Source organism: Lissotriton vulgaris, chromosome 2_1 (genome assembly GCF_964263255.1).
Source record: "Lissotriton vulgaris chromosome 2_1, aLisVul1.2, whole genome shotgun sequence".
Classification (NCBI taxonomy): domain Eukaryota; kingdom Metazoa; phylum Chordata; class Amphibia; order Caudata; family Salamandridae; genus Lissotriton; species Lissotriton vulgaris.
Genome location: NC_141687.1, coordinates 1,538,898,089 through 1,538,917,361, shown reverse-complemented (window position 1 = coordinate 1,538,917,361; position 19,273 = coordinate 1,538,898,089). Strand labels below are relative to the sequence as shown.

At 50.0% G+C, this 19,273-nt stretch overlaps 1 protein-coding gene across 2 annotated transcripts in view; it reads right to left on the bottom strand.

Annotated features, from left to right (window-relative positions):
- Positions 1-18,255, bottom strand: part of LOC147732864 (dolichyl-diphosphooligosaccharide--protein glycosyltransferase subunit STT3A) — a 163,708-nt gene extending 145,453 nt beyond the window's left edge. Inside the window, exon 1 of one of the 2 annotated variants that reach the window (XM_086957405.1) lies at positions 18,079-18,255. The gene's annotated coding sequence lies outside the window, so the exon portion shown is untranslated. The remainder of the gene's footprint in view (positions 1-18,078) is intronic. The other variant, XM_086957406.1, reaches the window with a different exon arrangement.
- Positions 18,256-19,273: the final 1,018 nt, after the last annotated feature.

Sequence of the window (19,273 nt, the reverse complement as noted above, 5' to 3'; positions counted from 1 at the left end):
CCGAAATCGGTGGAGGACCTTTTGGATGGACAAGGGTAACGGGGTATGCTGACTTGTTTTGGGTGGGGGCCCGGCAGGGGGGAGGCGGTTGCCGTCCTTTAAGGCTGACAAAAAAAAAGGGAATGGGGTTGGGGGGCTTCTGCTGATGCCCCGAGAAGTTTGTGGCACTGTTTGGGGCTTGTTATAGTCCTGGTGGCCTGAGCGACGAGGGCCCACTGCCTCCGCCCAGCCCGCACCTGGCCCATAAGGCCTTCCGACGGTGGCGACCGTAGGATTAGTGGGGGTTCTTGGGTTGATGAAAGACGAGGTTTGGATGGGATCTAGGTGGTGCAGTTTGGGTCCTGTCCTGGGGTGGGTGGGTGGGGGTTTGGCTTGTTGTTGGGTCGGTTGGTTTTGGTTGGGGAAAATGGCCGCCATCAGCGCTGGGAGGATTGATGTCTTTTCTTTGTGGGGACCTGGATGGGGGGACTGTGCAAGAACAATCTGGGACAATGGCTGATGTTGCAAACTTGAAATGTATTACTTGGAACGTAAGGGGGCTCCACACTATGTCCAGGCGCCACAAGGTCCACGCTTATTTAGTGCGTAGGGGGGTGCAAATGGCGCTGCTGCAGGAAACTCATCTGAACAAGGCGGAAGGGGCGGCGCTTCAGCGTAGATGGCGGGGGCAGGTCTTTTCCACGTCGTACTCCGCTTATGCCAGGGGGGCGCTAATATGGATCAGGGCAGGGGTCCCCTTCCAAGTCACGAGGACAGTGTTAGATCCAGAGGGGCGTTTCGTGGCCATCTCGGGCACTCTAGGGGGGAGGGACCTGAACGTTTGCTGTGTATATGCTCCTAATGTGGACCAGACTGCCTTCCTTTCCAGGTTATCGGGCTCGTTGGCCCACTTCTTCTCCGGGCCCCTCCTGCTTGGGGGGGACTTTAACTCCGTAGTGGATGTGGACATAGACCGCTCGCATCCCCCGCTTCCCGATTCCCCGGTCCGTCGCACGGCTAAGGGTCGTCAGGATTGGCAAACCTGTTGGGGTTTGACGGACATTTGGAGGGCGCATCACCCCGCGTCCAGGGATTATTCATATTTTTCGAGACTCCACGAGTTACATGTCAGACTGGATGGCTTTCTTGGATCGCCCGAACTGGTTTCGGCAGCGGTCCGATCGGAGTACTTAGCTAGGACCATCTCGGACCATAACCCCCTCCTGCTGGACCTTCGCTGGTTTCCCGGGGCACCGGCGGTGCCCACCTGGAAATTGCGACCCGAGATCCTCGAGGACAGTGTCTTCAAAGCGGATCTGGGGGAGAGAATATCGGATTATTTTGCATCCAACGGCGGCTCCGCGAGTACTAGGGCATTAGAATGGGATGCTTTTAAGGTAGTGGTGAGGGGGTACTGTATCTCTAAGAAGGTGGGCATGAGGCGTGTCATCCTGGCTGAATTAGACACAGCGGACCGGGAACTCCGCGAGCTTGAAATTCGCCGCCCCGGACACCCGGAATTGCAAGCACGAACGGCGGAGGCGAGGGAAAAAGTAGCGGCAGAGGTCGAACGGCTCCGCTGTTTTGATTACAAGGCCTATACGGTTCGTTCCATCGCGGAGGGTGACAGGTCGAGTGCGTTGTTGGCGTGGTTGGCCAACCCTACGCGCCAGTCCCAAACGACGACAAGTATGCGTGGGACGGACGGAACCGAGGTATGCACCCAACCGGAGATTCTTAGTTGCTTCCGGCATTACTATGAATGTTTATACCGCAGCCGCTCCGCGCGCGACCCTGTCCGACTTGATGATTATCTTCGCCCACTAGAGCTCCGCACAGTGGAGCAGGACGTGGCGAAAACCCTGGGATCCGACATTGAATTAGGGGAGATCCGCGGGGCCATTAAACGAATGGCGAGAAACAAGACCCCGGGCCTGGATGGCTTACCAGTGGAGTTCTATGCAGCTTACGCTGACCTCCTGGCCTCTCGATTATTGGTGGTCTACAAGGAGGCGAAGAGGCTGGGGCGACTCCCGAGCTCGATGCGTGAGGCGTTGGTGGTTCCTCTCCTCAAGCCGGGCCGGGACTCATCAGACCCGGGATCCTACTGTCCCCTGTCGATGCTGACAGTGGACTACAAAATTCTGAGCAGCATCTTGGCATCGAGGTTGCTGGGACACATGAGTTCCCTGGTGCATGAGGATCAGGCCGGTTTCATCCCGCGGCGGAACACGACTATGAATATTCGTAGGTTGTTCCGATTGCTAGGGGAACCATTTGTGGATGCCCCGTCCCCGGTTGTCTTGTCGGTGGACCTAGAGAAGGCATTTGATAGCCTGGAGTGGGACTACCTCTGCACGGTGTTACGGAGATTCGGCCTCGGGGAGGGATTTGTTGGATGGACCGCGGTTCTATATGCCTCTGCTTCGGCCAGGGTCCGAGCGGGCCCATTGATTTCATCGCGGTATCAGGTAGAACGAGGCACGCGGCAAGGGTGCTCATTGTCCCCCCTTCTTTTTGCGCTGGCGGTCGAGCCGCTGGCACTGCACCTTCGATCGGGAGCCCACTATACGGGCTTGTGGTCGTCTACGGGCCCGCATTACGTCTCGCTATATGCGGACGACCTGTTGCTCTTCCTAGAGGACCCGATCGACGCTTTACGCGGAGCGGAGTTGGCGCTCACGGAGTTCGGAGAGGTTTCGGGCCTCCGAGTGAATTGGGCCAAGACCTGTCTTTTTCCGGTACGCAGGGGTACCCCCGCCCCCACGTTAAGTAGGGAAATTAGATGGGAGCCCGACTGCTTTAAGTACCTTGGGGTAATTGTCTACCACGACCAACCCGACCTCCTAGATGGGAACATTGCCCGCTGCATTCGAGCACTTCGAGGTTGCATGGACTTTTGGGCCACGCTGCCGCTTTCGGTAGCGGGACGTATCGCCCTGCTCAAAATGGTGGCGCTTCCCCGGTTATTATACTACTTCCGGACTCTACCGATCTGGGTCCCGCCGGCCACGTTTCGTCAGTTGCGCTCTATGGTGGTCGGATTCCTCTGGGGATCGGGCCGACGGCGGGTAGCCCTCAACACCTTGATGAGGCCGAAAGACGAGGGGGGGCTCGCTGTGCCGGACTTTGAAAAGTATTATCTGGCGGCGCAGCTCCAGACCTTCACCCAGGAGATCGCCAGGGAATTCCGGGGCCCGGAAGACGGAAGGGGGACGGGTATGGCTAGGCACGTTCTCTCCTTTATAGCGCTGCGACAACGTTTAGTCCTGCGGGACCTGTCGATGGAGGAGCGGACTATCCGCCTGTGTTGGAATCGGGCTCACGCCCGAGGCCAACTGAGAACACCATATGCACCTGAAATACCGTTGGGGATGTTGACGGCCCTCCCCCACGGAGGGGATTGGTCACGTTTGGCGGCCTGGGAGGATTCCGGTTTACAGCTCGTTGGTGATCTGTACGAAGACGGGGCGCTCTTGTCCTTTCAGGATCTCATTGACCGCTTCGGGATCCCCCGGGGTGACTTTCTGCTGCACTCGGCCATTGTGCGGGCGACCCAGGCACACTGGGGGAGCGGGCAGGAGGAACCCCACTTATCTCAGGTGTGCCAGTACGTAATGATGTCGGCGGGAACGGTGAAGGCGGTCACTTGCCTTTACGGCAGGTTGGTCAGCGAGGGATTGGCTACTCTCACCACTTTGAGGAACCGCTGGGAGGAGGACATTGGTAGGGAGATCCCGGAGACGACCTGGTCCCAGCTGATGAGGCGAGCCTGGAAGGGCACACGTAACGCCCGTTTCCAGCTGGTCCACTATTATGTTCTTCATAGAGCGTACCTGACCCCGGTGAAAATTAGGCGATATTTTGCCACGGCTTCGGCGGAATGCCCTAGATGTCCGGCTCAGGAGGCGGACCTCCTACACATGTTATGTGCCTGTCCAGGGCTGACATCCTACTGGCAGGAGGTAGCGACGACCTTAGAGGAGGTGACAGGGAGACTCTTATCATTAGATGCGGCGGTGGGGCTCCTTCACTGGTTCCCCCATACCCCCAGGAATAAAATTTCTAGTAAGTTTATCGACCTAGGGCTCCTACTTGCTAAACGAGAGGTGACCAGGAACTGGAAGGCACGAGCTGGTCCGGCGGGCAGCAGATGGCACAGTGAGCTTTTGAAGTGGGCGGCGGGAGAGAGCGCGCTGCGTTATCAACTGGCTTGGAGGCAGGGTAAAGAGAAGGCGCAGGAGGCCGAGTGGGAGATGTTGGTGCAGGCCCTCAGGGATTATTGTGCCCCCAGTGACTCTGAAAGTGAAACAGCGACTCGCCCCGAGTCCCGGTGAACGTTAGAACTGATAGTCCTATTGCTTTCCCCGTGGGTCCAATGGCAGATCCTATGCTGATAGCTCCCTGGCGCTGGTGGTGGGGAGGGGGGGGGGGTTTCTCTTAGTTAGTAGACGTATAAGGGGAGGGGGGGGTTCCTTTGGAGGTTTTTAGGTTTGTTTGGAAAAGCAGATGACGGACAGTGCATTATCCGGACCAGCCCCAGCATCCTACTGACCCCCCATCACATTTCGCCGCCCGACCCCAGGGTTGTGGGCCGGATGGCTGTGTATGGACTGTACGGGGGGGGGGCCAGAGGGCTTTATTCTGTTAATATTGCTTATGATACAATGCTGGTCGTACTTGTATTGATCTTCTAATTCCTGCAATAAAAATATATTTAAAAAAAAAAAAAAAAAATAAAATACATAGAGTTAATGACCAAGTTCCATCTTTTAAATAATCTGGGGGAACTTTGTGAATATGCCTTTGTATTAAAACAACAGAAGTGATGGCTGGCTTAACTTTCTGACATTCCTGCTGATGTCCGTTTAGCTATTACTCTAGATATTGCCTCACTAAAACATAATTTACTCTTTCAACTGCTACATTCTTTCTCGCTTACGAGTAAGGAATATTTAATTGTTATGGCACTGATGCAGCAGAGCTCACAAACTTTTTTGCAATCAATTCAGCTACTACTCTCACCTTTCAACCACTGATAATCCATTCCCCACAATCCCCAATTAATGTGGCTGATCTATGGCTTTCTGGCCTCATTTTGAAAGATTCCTGAATTCTCATTTGATTAGGATGTACCTATTGTACTCAATCTGACACCAACTGAAACCACAAGTCTAGGAACAGTAGACTCTTAGTAACCTTTGGACTCCTATCTTTAAGGAGACTGGTGCCTGAGGAACATGTGCCTCTATTACTCTAGTCCACTCTCCCCTTTACTTTACCTATATTGTATTTTATGTTTGGTCTGATGGTTGGGATCCCTACGCCCTATTTTTGCACGTGCCTATCCAAAGATCCCACCAATTGCCCTCCTATCAACAACGGTCTTCAGCCTACCCTGTTAAAATGAGCCTATCCCCACAGCCGTATCCCTGTTTACATCCAAACAATGTCATCTTTTTACCATAGGCTATTATGTTATTGGGTACTACCTAGACAATGTTCTGACAAAATGACTCTGCTGTACATACTCTCAGTTAGAGCTCATATCTTGAGCTAACGGACCCTTACATTGCCAAAACTGATATGTGGGTGCCTGCGGTTATTAATGCTGCAGCAGTGTCCGGCTGCCCGGCCTATTGGGCTTCATCCATAATTGTACCGCTTATTAAAAAGGGAGATAGGCCTGTAACAATAGGTGCTATCCCTATCTCACTACTTGTCTCAGAACCGCCTTACTTCCCACATAAAAAATTCGATCAAAGGAGCTCTCTTCACTCTTCATCACCTCAAGACAATTAAACCCTTCTTTCCTGCTGATGACTTTAAATTAGTTGTTCAATCACTGTTACTGTCTAAATTGGGCTATGGTAATGCCGTTATCTCTGGAACACCGAAGGTCCACTTAGCCCCAATCAAATCAGTCCTCAACCTCGTTGCCATGCTTTTATCTGATTGTAGACTGTTTAACCACATCTCCTCCATCCTCAAATGTCTCAAATGACTTCCCATCGAAGGCAGATCCACCTACAAGACCGCTTGCATCATCACATTCCCTTGTATCTCTCAGATAAACTCCACAAAGTGGGCTGCTCTAGAGAAATGAGGAGCACCAATGCTCTCATACCACGATCCTTCTCTGGAAATGCACCGACTATCTGGAACTCACTCCCTAAAGATCTAAGTTGCAACCCCTCCTACCTTAGCTTCAAAAAAGACCTCAAGCTGCACCTTCTCAACAAATACTGGGGTCCTTAAACCGTGCCGCCTAGCATAGTGTCTCAACCTGCTCCCGACTGTACTATGTTCCAGCTACATTATACCAGACTCACTCCCCCCCTCATTTTTTTCATATACTTCTAACCTTCCCCCCTCCAGTTCTCTTATAATTACTGCCTACTCCCACATGCTATCAGCTCTCCCATCACCCTCCTCAGTTCCCTCCTTTCATATTCCCTTCCCCCCATCCCTGACCTCCCACGCTAGCTTAACTATTAAATACTTGTTATGACCAAAATAACGATGATCCAGCAAGACCTTTTAGCAGCTCTTCCTGCCGACTGCTCTGCAGCTGACCCTTGTCCCTCCCTATGTCCTAGTTCCGGACAGCAGTTTACGAACTTTGTGCGGATTGTAGAGGACGTTACTCTCCCTCTGCTTCAGTCCTTGAAATCTGGTTCTCCTGCCGATCCGTGTCCGGCCCGGGTGCTTTCAGAGGTGGCAGAAATTGTCTGCTCTGAGATCACGCAGATAGTGAACCTCTCACTGGCTACGGGCGAGGTTCCTCTTGTTTGGAAACAGGCCAAGCTTCTGCCGCTTCTGAAGAAACCAGGACTGGACTGGACGGCCCCAGGGAATTATCGACCTATCTCCCTCCTACCGGCACTCACGAAAATCTGTGAGAAGGTGGCATTCCAACAATTAGAGAGCTTTATTGAAACTTCCAACGCCCTCCACCCTGCTCAATCGGGCTTTAGGGCCGCATACAGCACCGAGACGGCCCTGTTGGAGATGAGCGAGTCCATTCGGGACTGTTTAGACGGAGGCGGCAGAGCGGTCCTAATCCTATTGGACCTCTCTGCCGCGTTCGATACCGTCCCCCATGGACTTCTCCTTGGCCGGCTGGCCGACATAGGCATTGGAGGGGTAGTGCTAGACTGGCTGTCCTCCTTCCTTTCTGATAGGACTCAGCAGGTCTGGTTGCCTCCCCATGCCTCTGAGCCCAAACCTCTGCTTACAGGTGTCCCGCAGGGATCCACTCTTAGCCCCTTACTGTTCAACATCTACATCACCCCCCTGGTTTATCTAGCGGAACAGTTCGGGGCTAAGATCATAGGGTATGCAGATGATACCCAACTGCTGTTCACCTGGCCAGATGATAATCTGGACACATCTATAGTCCATCTATGTTTGTCCTCTGTATTTCGCTGGCTAACGAAGGCCCAGTTGAAGTGCAACGAGGACAAATCCGAAGTGCTTTTTTATGGTTCTTTTCCCCCCTCGTTTATGAGCACTCTTTGGCCTCCTGACATTCCCAGCCCGAAAGAGATGGGGAGACCTGCAAAAAATCTTGGCATTTGGTTCGCAGAGGACCTTAAATTCGAACACCACATAAAAAAACTTACTGGTACCTGTTTTGCCACTTTAAAAATGCTCCGCAAATTCTTTCCCCTGCTCCCAAGAGATGCCAGGGAATCGGTTGCTCGGGCACTCATACTGGCCAGGTTGGACTATGCAAATGCATTGTTCAGTGGCATCCCCTCTTATCTAGTAAAACGACTGCAAATTATCCAGAACGCGGCTGTCCGTCTACTATTTAACATCCCCAGATGGAAGAGCGTGCGCGCTGAGATGCGCACTCTCCACTGGCTTCCTGTTGCACAGCGCATCTTGTTTAAATCTCTGGTACTGGCGTTTCGTGCTACCCACAATCAGGGTCCCCAGTATTTGAGAAAAAGATTCATCAGTTATGCCCCTGCACGCACCCTAAGATCCTCCACTCTGTTTAAACTGACCCTTCCCCGTTTTAAACGTGCCAGACTTGGCGGCCAGTCGATCTCTGTGGTTGTGGCTCGCGCCTGGAATGCTCTTCCTTTTCACCTGCGCTCCACACCTACAGTAGCTGCCTTCAAAAAACATCTGAAAACACATCTATTTAATAGTGTTAACTAAGGTTCTTTCCTGTGCTCTGTTGTCTGCTTTTCTCTTTTTTCCCGCGCCAGGATACTCTCCAGTAACGGAGCGCGTTATAAAATGGTTTATACTTATACTTATACTTATACTTATGACCTAATTATATTTTCTTGTCCAGGTTATAATTGTCCTATGTATACTGTTCTTACTGTCCTGCATTTTTCCTTTTTGTACAAATGTTATATTGCTATTGTTTTCCTTGCCTAACCAGTGTAAAGCGCTCCGATACCCTCGGGTCTAGCCAGCGCTATATAAAACCTTTTAAACAAATAAATAAAAATAAATAAATAAGTGGTAAAGGTGGTAGGCCGTATTGTCCTCAATAAACTTTCTACTTGGGCTGAGGACAACAACATCCTATCCGATGCCCAATACGGTTTTCAGTCGGGTCGATCCACAGTGGACCAAAGCTTAAATTTGTACCTGGTACTTAACAAGTACACTGTTGCGCGTGCCAGCAGTTTATTTAGCCTTCATGATCTGTCCTCAGCATTCGATCTTGTCAACAGATCGAAGCTTTGGCAGACCATGTTGTCTATTGGAGCTAGCCCAGACACCATATTTTTTGAGGGACCTGCATGGTGATACCAAGGCGGTGGGCCGATATACAAAGGTCCTGAGAGTCACCCATCAGTTCAGCATTGAGTAAGGGGTCCGGCACGGTGTATTCTGGACCCTTTTCTTTTTCATTTGTATATGAACAACTGAAGCAAACCCTAGTGGAGACAAACACTGACTGTCCACATGTGGGCAGGCAGAGTCTCCCAGTATTATTGTATGCGGACGACGCTGTCCTCATAGCCAGAACAGCTAGGTGGCTGCAAACCCTTTTGAACTCATTTGTAAATTTTGTGGAGCAGCTGGATTTGCGAGTGACCAATAATAAATCCTTTGTAATGAAAGTATGCGCTCGCCTCAACAAACCCTATACGTTTGTGGTGGGATCATTGCCAGTTCCAAAGACAGATGTATTCTCATACTTGGGAGTCGTTTTTGATGCCGCCATGACTTGGCATCCCCTTATTAACAGGAAAAAAAGGGGACTTTGTTAGGGCCTATTCCGCCATTTTCAACTTTGCTTCCAGGCTGGGAAATAGACCTATTGGTGCCCTCTTAAAGAGCTACAACGCCAAGTGAATCACCAAAGTAACTTACGGCAGACAGATTTGGCATGAGGAACTCCAAGTCATTGAAAACACCCTTTAAAAACATCTATGTCTCCTGCAGGGTATCCCCTTAGAAAACGGCAGATGGATAGGGAATTTGAGGAGCTGATGAAGCCAATTGTGTGTGGATACTTCCCTCTGAAAACCGCGCCATTAACTGAGCCCTTTCTCCTCTGAATTAAAAGTCGGCACAATCGTTTTTATTGACTGTTTCGTTTGGACCTTTTCCTTAATCTCCTGGCCCACTGGGAGAGGGAGGTGGGGGGCACATAGTGGTCAGAGTCTTCCTCCCTAAGGCTACGATGGTAAGTCTCTACAGGACATGACACATTTTCTTTTGTAGCTCCTATGAGGTCCCTAGAAAATCCTCTTATCTCCATTTTAAAGAAGTGCAATTCTAGACAGGTTAGACCCGCGTTTATTTTTCTGCAAATGCTTACTAGTGAATCGGTGTTATTTGTCCTCAGCTTTTTGAGGTCTGCAATTATTCTTAGAGCTACCTGCGACTAATTAAAGTAACCACCAGTGTTTTTAAAGATATCCGGCGACCGTTTTCATACGATTTAATTTTTTTACCTAGCAGGCTGGCTGGTGTTTTTGAAACAGTATTGCTAAATGTACATCATGTGGTTCTTAATTAATGATACTTCTTTTTTTATTGTTGTACATAGCTTTAATGTCGTTTGGGGTCTGTAGAGAAATTTGGGTGGGTCAAAATTACACATAAGATCATAAGCAGGCTTTTTTCCTTTCACTCATCTTCTCGGATTTTATTAGGAAATGCACAAAATTGTAATCATCCTTATATATAGAAATGGAATTCACTTTTGTTTTATACGGTACTGTATTGTTTTTTTGCCCATTTGTGCTTTTATGATCTATTGTTATAGATCGAATAAAGTTTATTGAATTGAACTCTATTGATACTTTGAAAATGTTAAATTAAAAAAAAAAGGTGATTGTCCAATAGTTCACAATTTGGCCAAATGAGGAGGCTCAATAGTTCACAATTAGGCCAAATGAGGAGGCTGGGATCAAGAACCATGTATCCTGGGTCAACAGTTTCCAAATAGCCTACTATACCAGTCCTTCCCAAACTTTTTAAAACAGCATATTTTTTACAACAAACGTTTGTGACCTACCTAACTTCAATAGACATGCGGTAGGCGATTTTCTATGCAACTAAAGCATCCTGTGGTCACGGGCTACCAATTTCAGAGAGCACATATGTTACTGAAAATGCCAATAACATTGCACTGAAAACTTTACTTATATAACTATAGTGCACACAAATAAAAATTTGTAGAAATCGGGCATCAGTGAATATTTATTATATATGAATCACCAAATCTTGATTTATTGTGATCATATGTAAATCCTTGTTTCCATCATAGGTCAGAATTACTAAAAAAAAAAAATGTGCTTCATTTTTGCTTTACTAACTGCACATTTCTTTTACAGGTATTTACTTTTTGTGGTGCGTTACAAAATTTAATTTCTACTGCCTTTACTGTCACACTCCTTGAACTCTTGCAAGATTGTCAAATAATTAACTTAACTTTTCTTTCTCTGACTGCAAAACGAGACGAGTTTGTAAACACCAATCAACATGATAAAAAAAATGAGCAGCAACCTGTCAGAAGACAACTTAACATTTGGTATGTCTTCAAAGAGCAGCAAATGTAACAAGATGTACACGGAATTTAAAAGCTTCTTTATTGCTTGGACTTTTGCAATCCACCAGAAATTAGCTTGCATCCCACATTATAGCAAATGCTGTTCTAGACCACAACTGGTGTGGCATTGATTCCAACAGCTAGGTCAACAGACTACACAGGGGAAAGTCGCTGGGGGCTGGGCTTTATAATATTCTTTTTACTAGCATACTAAAGTAAAGTGGCAAAGTGGGGATTAGATGCAAGTTCTCCTTGTTCCATGGCTAAAACATAGTCACTGGATCACAACTTGTGGCGGTATACATCCACTCTGGTGAAACAGACATCTTCTAATGAATCCTATCAATGAGTTTTATTTATAGCTCTCGTTTCCTTTGCTGTGCATGCTTTTAGTGTTCCCCCATATTTTCATGTAATGGTAAAAGTGCTGAAGTATACTGTAGGCACTTTTCTTTTGGATTGTGGGGCCATGTGGGGCGGATACTGTTACCATTGGTGTTTAAAGGCTTCCCATAATTTCATTCCATTTGGATAACAGAAGTATTAATTCTGGTAACTTCTGTCTCCAAATGTGGCAATTGAAAATTATATACAGGAGGACACAGTAAACACACTTGATGCATATAATATGACACTGAGTTATGTCGTTTAAAAGGGCCTGATTTAGCAGAAGAGTTAATGGAATGAAACTTCAAAATCGAACTCTGTGATTCATAGACCCATCGCCACACAACAAACAGCTACCGATGCCATGCATTACCTCCTCGTCCTGTCTTCCTCGCCACAGTAATCTACATATGAGCCTCCGGCTCCACACAGAACTCCAAGTAAAATTCAAAGAGCAGCGCTCTAGTCTCCCCTCCCTCCTCCAATATGGCCCCCGAGGCTTCCACCAATCCCATAAAGGGACACATATCCAGCAACTCAGCCTGTTCTTTTTTTCTGCACTTCTCCGAGTGCTGTGTTCCCTGCTGGTCAGGTGAGTGGGCTGGGTTCCTGCTTTAGCGGTTCCCTTAGTCCGTTGGTATCTGGTTGGGGGAAAGTAGTGTTTGTTTCTCTTTTGCATTGTGCTTCCGTTATTCGTATGCGTGTATGTTTCATGGTTTTTTTCCCCCTTCTTCTGCCTAAGTGCCTCGTGTCCTGCCTAGCGGACGTACGTGGCATTCATTGCGGCTGGGTATGCTGTGTGGCCGGGACGCCTTGTGTCCTGTCGGCCGTTTGGTTACTTGCCTTTTGCCGGCCGCGTGTCCTGCTGAGCGGACGTTGCGCGGCCGGGGGCATTGTCGGGGGGGGCCGGAGGCTTCCGTGGGCGTTATCTTACCTGCTGCCGGTTGGCGTCGGCATGGTTTGCTGCCTCTTCGCTCTCTGCTCCTTCACGCATTCAGGGCTCGGCGGGGCTGGGCTCTGCTCTCAGTCTGGGGCTGTGGGTGCGCGCGCGGCGTTTCAGGCTGCATTTATTCATTGGGCATGCGTCGAGGTGGGGTTTGTGGGGTTGCTTGGCAACCTCGGGTCCTTATTTTGACCGACTGTTCTACCTTTTGCCTGTGTTTGTATTGCACTACTTCACGTGGCTGGCTGTCATGGATGTTTCATCTGATGCTCGTGCTCCTGATTCTTTGGCTGTTGCTTCTGGCTCTGGGGTGCAAATTCCTTCAATGGAGATGTTGCAGCAGATGATCAATTCTGCTGTGTCTGCTGCTTTAAGCGGTCAGGTGCCTGTCCCTCCTGCGAAGAAGGCGAGGGTTGAGGGCGCTGCTGCTCCTGCCGATTCTGAGAATGAGGAGGAGGTTGATGTCAGGGGTCGCTTTGTGCAGGGTGCCGACCTGAAGGAGGTGCTGGGTCACATTCGCGATAACTTGGTGTTTCCTGCTTCTGTGGTGCCTCTGGAAGACGATCTGTTTTCGCAATATCATCGTCCTGAGCCTGATTCTTTGCCTCTCCATTCCTCTGTCTTGAAGGTCCTGGAGAATGAATGGAAGGATGTGGACAAAGGTTCCTTTCCTCGTTTCTTGAGTAGGAGGTACCCTCTTCAGGATTTTGCGGTGAAATACCCTGCCTCCGTGAAGGTGGACTCGTTGTTGGCGAGCATGTCTTCCCATGGGTCCGTTGTCTCGGAGGACTCTTCTCCTGCGGACCCGGTTGACCGTAAGGTGGATGGTGCTGTGAAACGCACTTTTGCGGCTGCAAATTTTTCTATCCGGGCGGCGGCCTATTCCTCTTACACTATCCAGTCCTTGCTCAAGGATTTCCAGTCTCTGTCGGAGTTGTTAGACCAGGGGGAGGATGTTTCTTCTACCCTGGCGATGATGGAGCAGCAGGTCCGTCTACTGTCGGATGTCTCCTTTGATTCACTGGGGGCTGCTGCTTCTGCGGCCGGATCCTCTGTGGCTGCGAGGCGTCAGTTGTGGCTCCGTTCCTGGAAGGCTGATGCTGCTCAGAAGAACTTGCTTATGAAGATCCCTTTCTCTGGGGTTAGACTTTTTGGTTCGTCTCTTGACGACATGGTGAAGAAGACGGCAGAGGACCGTAAACTGCTTGCTCCTGACCGTCCTGGCAGATTCCGTGCTTTTGGTTCCCAGCGGTCTTTTGGTACCTCGAAGAGGGGTCGGGCTGGTCAGCCCTTTCGTGGACGGGGGCGTGGCCGGGGTGCTCCCTCCTTTGATAAGTCCCGGTTCTCCGGCGCTTCTGCCTCCTCCGCTCCTGCTTCCAAATCCTGACTGGATCGCTCCTGGTGTCGGTCCGGTTGGGGGTCGACTTTCTTGCTTCATGGACTCTTGGCGCGAGACTGTGTCAGACCAATGGGTGCTTCGCGTGATTTCGGAGGGGTTGCGCATTGGATTTGCCCAGACGCCCCCAGACTATTTCAAGGCCACTCCTTGTCCCGGGGATCCGGTGAAGCGGTTGGCGCTTTTGGACGGCATCGCTTCCATGGTGGTCAAAATGGCGGTGATTCCTGTGCCCTGCGACCAGGTGGGGAAGGGGGTGTACTCCATTCTTTTTCTGGTGTCCAAGCGCACGGGGGATCTTCGACCTGTGATGGACCTGAAGTGGGTGAATACTTTCGTCCCTCACCAGGGGTTCAAGATGGTTTCCCTGCCTTTGATCCTTCCTCTGATCTCTCAGGGGGATTTCCTTGCTTCGATCGACCTGAGGGATGCTTACCTTCATGTTCCTCTTCATCCGGAGTTTCAGAAGTTTTTCCGGTTTTGTGTGCAGGGGCGTCATTACCAATTCCAGGTATTACCTTTTGGACTCTGCTCTGCTCCACGGATCTTTACTAAGATTCTGGCTCCTCTTATTGGACATTTACATGGAGAGGGGGTTAGTGTTTTTCCTTATCTGGACGACATTCTAATTTCTGCTTCTTCTCTTCCTAAGGCGGAGTTGCATGTCCAGAAGGTGTGCCAGGTCCTGACGCATCATGGGTTCCTAGTGAATGTGCCGAAATCCTCCCTGGTTCCTGCACAAGAATTGACATTCATTGGGGCTCTGTTCAAGACTCAGTTGGGGATGGTGTTCCTGCCCCCTCCCCGTGTTTTGTCCCTGATGTCTGCTGTTCGCTCCCTGTTGGTGGGGGTTTCTCATCCTGTGAGCCTGTGGTTGCGTGTTCAGGGTCTGATGTCGGCTTCCTTGTTGACGGTGCCATGGGCTCGCCTTCATATGTACCCGGTGGTGTCCCACATTTTATCGCATTGGGACCCCTGTTCCCTCGATATGGATGTTCTGGTTCCTATGTCGGAGGGGGTTCGGGTGGTCCTGGGTTGGTGGTTGGACGAGGGTCATCTGTCCAAAGGCCGCCCTTTTCTGATTGTTCCCACCCGCGTGGTCACTACCGATGCCAGCCTGCTGGGATGGGGTGCTACTCTGGGGGTTTCGGCGGCTCAAGGGATTTGGCCTCAGTCGGTTTTGTCATGTTCCTCCAACTTCAAGGAACTGAAGGCCGTCCTTCTGGGTCTGTTGGAATTCTCAGCTCTTGTTCAGGGTCACCACGTGCAGATCCGGACGGACAATCAGGTTGTGATGTCGTATGTGAACCATCAAGGGGGGTGCAGGGTTCGCTCCCTCAGTTGCCTAGCTCGTCGGATTGGTTCTTGGGCGGAGGTGCATCTGTTGTCCCTGTCTGCCATCTACCTACCTGGGGCGGAGAACACTGTGGCGGATTGTCTGAGCCGGGTGTTTCCTTCCATGGGTTCCTTGTCTCTCACGAGGTGGATGTTCAGGAGGTTGCGGATGATGTTTGGTTGTCCGGTTGTGGACCTGTTTGCCTCCCAGGCCAATGCCCAGACCCGTTGTTTTTGCACGATTATGCCTTGCCGGGACGCCTGGAGGGTGGACGCCCTTTCGTTCCCTTGGCCGGAGGGTCTGCTGTATGCCTTTCCCCCTGTTCCCCTGCTTCCGGCTGTGCTACAGAAAATCAAGAGGGAGGGGTCGTTGGTGCTTCTGATTGCACCTTGTTGGATGCGTCGCCCTTGGTTTCCCCTTCTGAAGGAATTGACGGTGTCTCCGGGGTGGCCCTTGCCGTTCGTGCCGTATCCTCTGATGGGTCCTCAGCTTCCGCTGCCGGTGTTCCGTTCCCTGGGTCTGCGGGCCTGGCTCTTGAGAGGGAGTCTCTGATACGTGGCGGTTGTTCGGTGACTGTGGCTGGTGTCATTCAGCAGTCACGGCGGCCTTCTACGCTTAAGTCTTACGCCAAGCATTGGGATCATTTTGCTTCTTGGTGTGTTGAGCGTGGGCTGACATTGGATTCTTTGGATCCGGCTCGCATTCTGGACTTTCTGAACGATGGGTTTGTGTTGGGTTTGGCCATCTCGACCCTTCGGGCTCAGTGGGCCGCCATTCGGGCTTTTCATGTCCTGCCTTTGGTGTCCATTTCTCCGTTGGTTGCTCGACTTTTTAGGTCTCTTTCTTTCCAGCGGCCACGTCCTGTCCTGCGTCCTCCTCCTTGGGACCTTCCTTTGGTTTTGCGTTCCTTGCAGTTGGCTCCGTTCGAGCCTTTGGAGTCTGTGGACCTGAAGTTTTTGACTCTCAAGGTGGTGTTTCTGGTGGCGATTGCCTCTGCCAGGCGTGTGGGTGAGTTGGGTGCTTTCCTTCGTTCTGCCCCGTTTTTGTTGGTTTTGGCGGACCGTGTGGTCTTGCGCCCTCATCCCACCTTTGTTCCTAAAGTGGCTTCTTTTTTTCACCGGTCTGCCGAGGTGGTTCTTCCGGTTCTGTGTCCTGATCCCTCCTCGGCTGAGGAGTCCCTTTTGCACCTCTTAGATGTTCGGCGTGCCTTACTGATTTACGTTTCTCGCACTTCTCCCTTTTGTAAGGTTGACTGCTTGTTTGTAAACTATGGTTTGTCGCGTCAGGGTATGAAGCCCTCCCTGTCCACGATCAGTCGGTGGATTAAGGAGGCCATTCTTTTGGCCTATGCTTCGGTGTCGGTGGTTCCGTCTCTTCCTGTTCAGGGTCGTTCCACCAGGGCTGTTGCTGTGTCCTGGGCTTCTTTCAAAGGGGTGTCTATGGAGGATGTTTGCAGGGCTGCTACGTGGTCTTCTCCGCATACCTTCATGTCCCATTACCGCCTCCAGATTGGGGGTGGGGGTTCTGTTTCGTTTGCCTCTTCTGTTTTGACTGCTGGGGTGCCTTAAGAGGTTGTCCATTTTGGGTTATTGTGCCTCTGTCTATTAAAATATGTTTCACTGCACTGATGTGGTGGTCTGTTTTCCTTACATGAAGCTGTTTGCTTTGGTATCGGCTCATATGTAGATTACTGTGGCGAGGAAGACAGGACGAGGAGGTAATGCCCCGGTTACTTACCGGTAATCTTCATTACTCCGAGTCCATGTCTTCCTCGCCACAGTATAGTTTCCCTTCCCTCCCGGCCCTGGTGGTGGCTTCATGTCTGCGGCTTGGTTTTCAGGCTGAGTTGCTGGATATGTGTCCCTTTATGGGATTGGTGGAAGCCTCGGGGGCCATATTGGAGGAGGGAGGGGAGACTAGAGCGCTGCTCTTTGAATTTTACTTGGAGTTCTGTGTGGAGCCGGAGGCTCATATGTAGATTACTGTGGCGAGGAAGACATGGACTCGGAGTAATGAAGATTACCGGTAAGTAACCGGGGCATTATCTCCTGCTTAGTGATAACGGAAAGTTGGCCACTCCAAGGCAGCATGGTTGCAAGTGCATTTGAACAGGAAGGAGATGTGAAAAGAGGGGGAGCATTACAAATGGGTCTAGGGCAAGATGGGTTGAGTAGCAGGCGTGCCAATCAAGAGGTACAGCCATTGGTGAGCGTTGACATGCAAAGAAGGTGCAGACAGTTAAGTAGGAGCAGTAACTAGTGGGAGCTCACAGGCAGAGGTGCAGTCAAGGGTGGGTTGGGCTGGCATGTAGTGTCGCGAGTGCGTGCAATAAGACGAAGAGTGTAGTAACATTTGGAATAAAACAGACAGGAGGTAAAGTCACAGCCAGGTGAAGACAGAATGGAAATGAAGTTAGAGAATCGGTTCGGGGGGCGTTACAGATGTGTGTCGACACGAAAAGGTTGCAGGGGGGGGGGGGGCAGTCGAGGCAGACAGGGAGGCATTCTTGTGGGTGCAGCACATGCTGTAAGCAGCCACGTAGGGTAAACAAACAAAAGGTGAAATCCCCAATCTGCTGGAACATGAATGTGGTTGCAGGGAAGCTGTAGTCATAAGTGGTTCTGGGCAGGCGTAGGGAGCACTTACAAAGGGATGCAACCGGGTGGTAAAGCACAATCCGTGGGGTCATCGGTGGCACAGGATAGACAGGAGTGGGGGCAGAGCATGGTACAGCCACAGTGGGTGCAGAAAGTGCAGTCCTATCCTCTTTCAGGCAGTTATAGGAGGGATACATTTACAGGAGAATCTAGACAGGATTTGATGAGACGAGGAGTAAGTAGTCCAGGATGCATGGATGGGAGGGTCAGTGTCACTCAGTGTGAGCTGCTTTGAGTCAACGTCTTGGACACGTTGCTCCTCTGGACTGGGGTCAAAGTAAACTACCACTGAGAGTTACACCATCTGACAACAACAAATCTATCTAATCTGCCATTCCTTCTTACCTGCACCTCTCAGCACAGCTCAGCTCCCCATTAGGTTGTTCCTACACTTCTATCACCGATTCACCAAAAAGAACCCGCCCATTCCTACACTGTCTTCCCATTGGTTGGTTCCAGTACAGCTAGGCCTGGCGAGAGATGGCTGGGCAAGAGCCCGCTCCATCACCGCACACGGCTAGTGATGTTCGCGTTTTGATTGGATTACAGTACTGACGTCCCGACCAACCCCCTTGAGAAGGTTGGCTAATACAGCAAGATCTGCCCGTGGATTGGTCAAATCAACTACTCTGTTGGTTGAGTGTATTTGTACTTCCACTCTTGACTTCATGTTGGGTTGAGTAGCGAGCAGTGACGTGTCCGTTCCAGGCTTCCAGCGCGGCGTGTCTTAGAAAATTCGTTAAGTAATATGAAATAAAAGGCGGACAAAGAAATCTTGACTACCCTAGCAAACAAGGACGCCTTCTCGTCACGATTTCTGCTCTAGTTCATTCGAACGGAGAACAACGAATTATTGGACAAACATGAGCCAATAGTTTTCGATTTCATAATTAAAAGTATATGGCTGTCTTTGTTATCTTCGAGTTATATTCCTGATGCATTTTTATAAAAAAAAATTCAAAATACGACGCGCTTCTTTCCAAAACATTTTATGTTTTTCAAGCTATTATCTACCAGATTCGTTCATAGTCTGATAAAAGACATGAAATTAAAAGTTACGCTTTCTAAACAGCATTTTTTTCCCGTACGGAGTGCCAAACATTTCCTAATAGCCCTGATTTCTATCACCAACCAGCGGGCTCTAAATTGAGGAACGTCTGGCTATGGTGCCCACGTGGCTCTTACAGGTGAGCGAGCCAACAAATTAGCAGGGAGAGCTGAGCCAAGGCTCGGATCTTTCGAGCCTGTGCACGAGCCGAACACTATAAATAAGTAAAACATAAATTGTATAACAAAGTAAAATATGACAGTCTGTTCAAAGTTCAAAAAAGTGTATTTCTTTAACATGTGTAAGATTTGACATTAATAGGGCACATTATAGCACTTCACTGACAAGTACTTATTAAAAGTGATAGTTTGGTACAACTGGTACATACATGGCAACATTTTAGAAAAGGAAAGTGGGAGGTTTTAGAAAAAATAACCGGGATAAAGTTTCTCACATTGACTATATTGAGGTCTGAATAAGGTCTGTTATTAA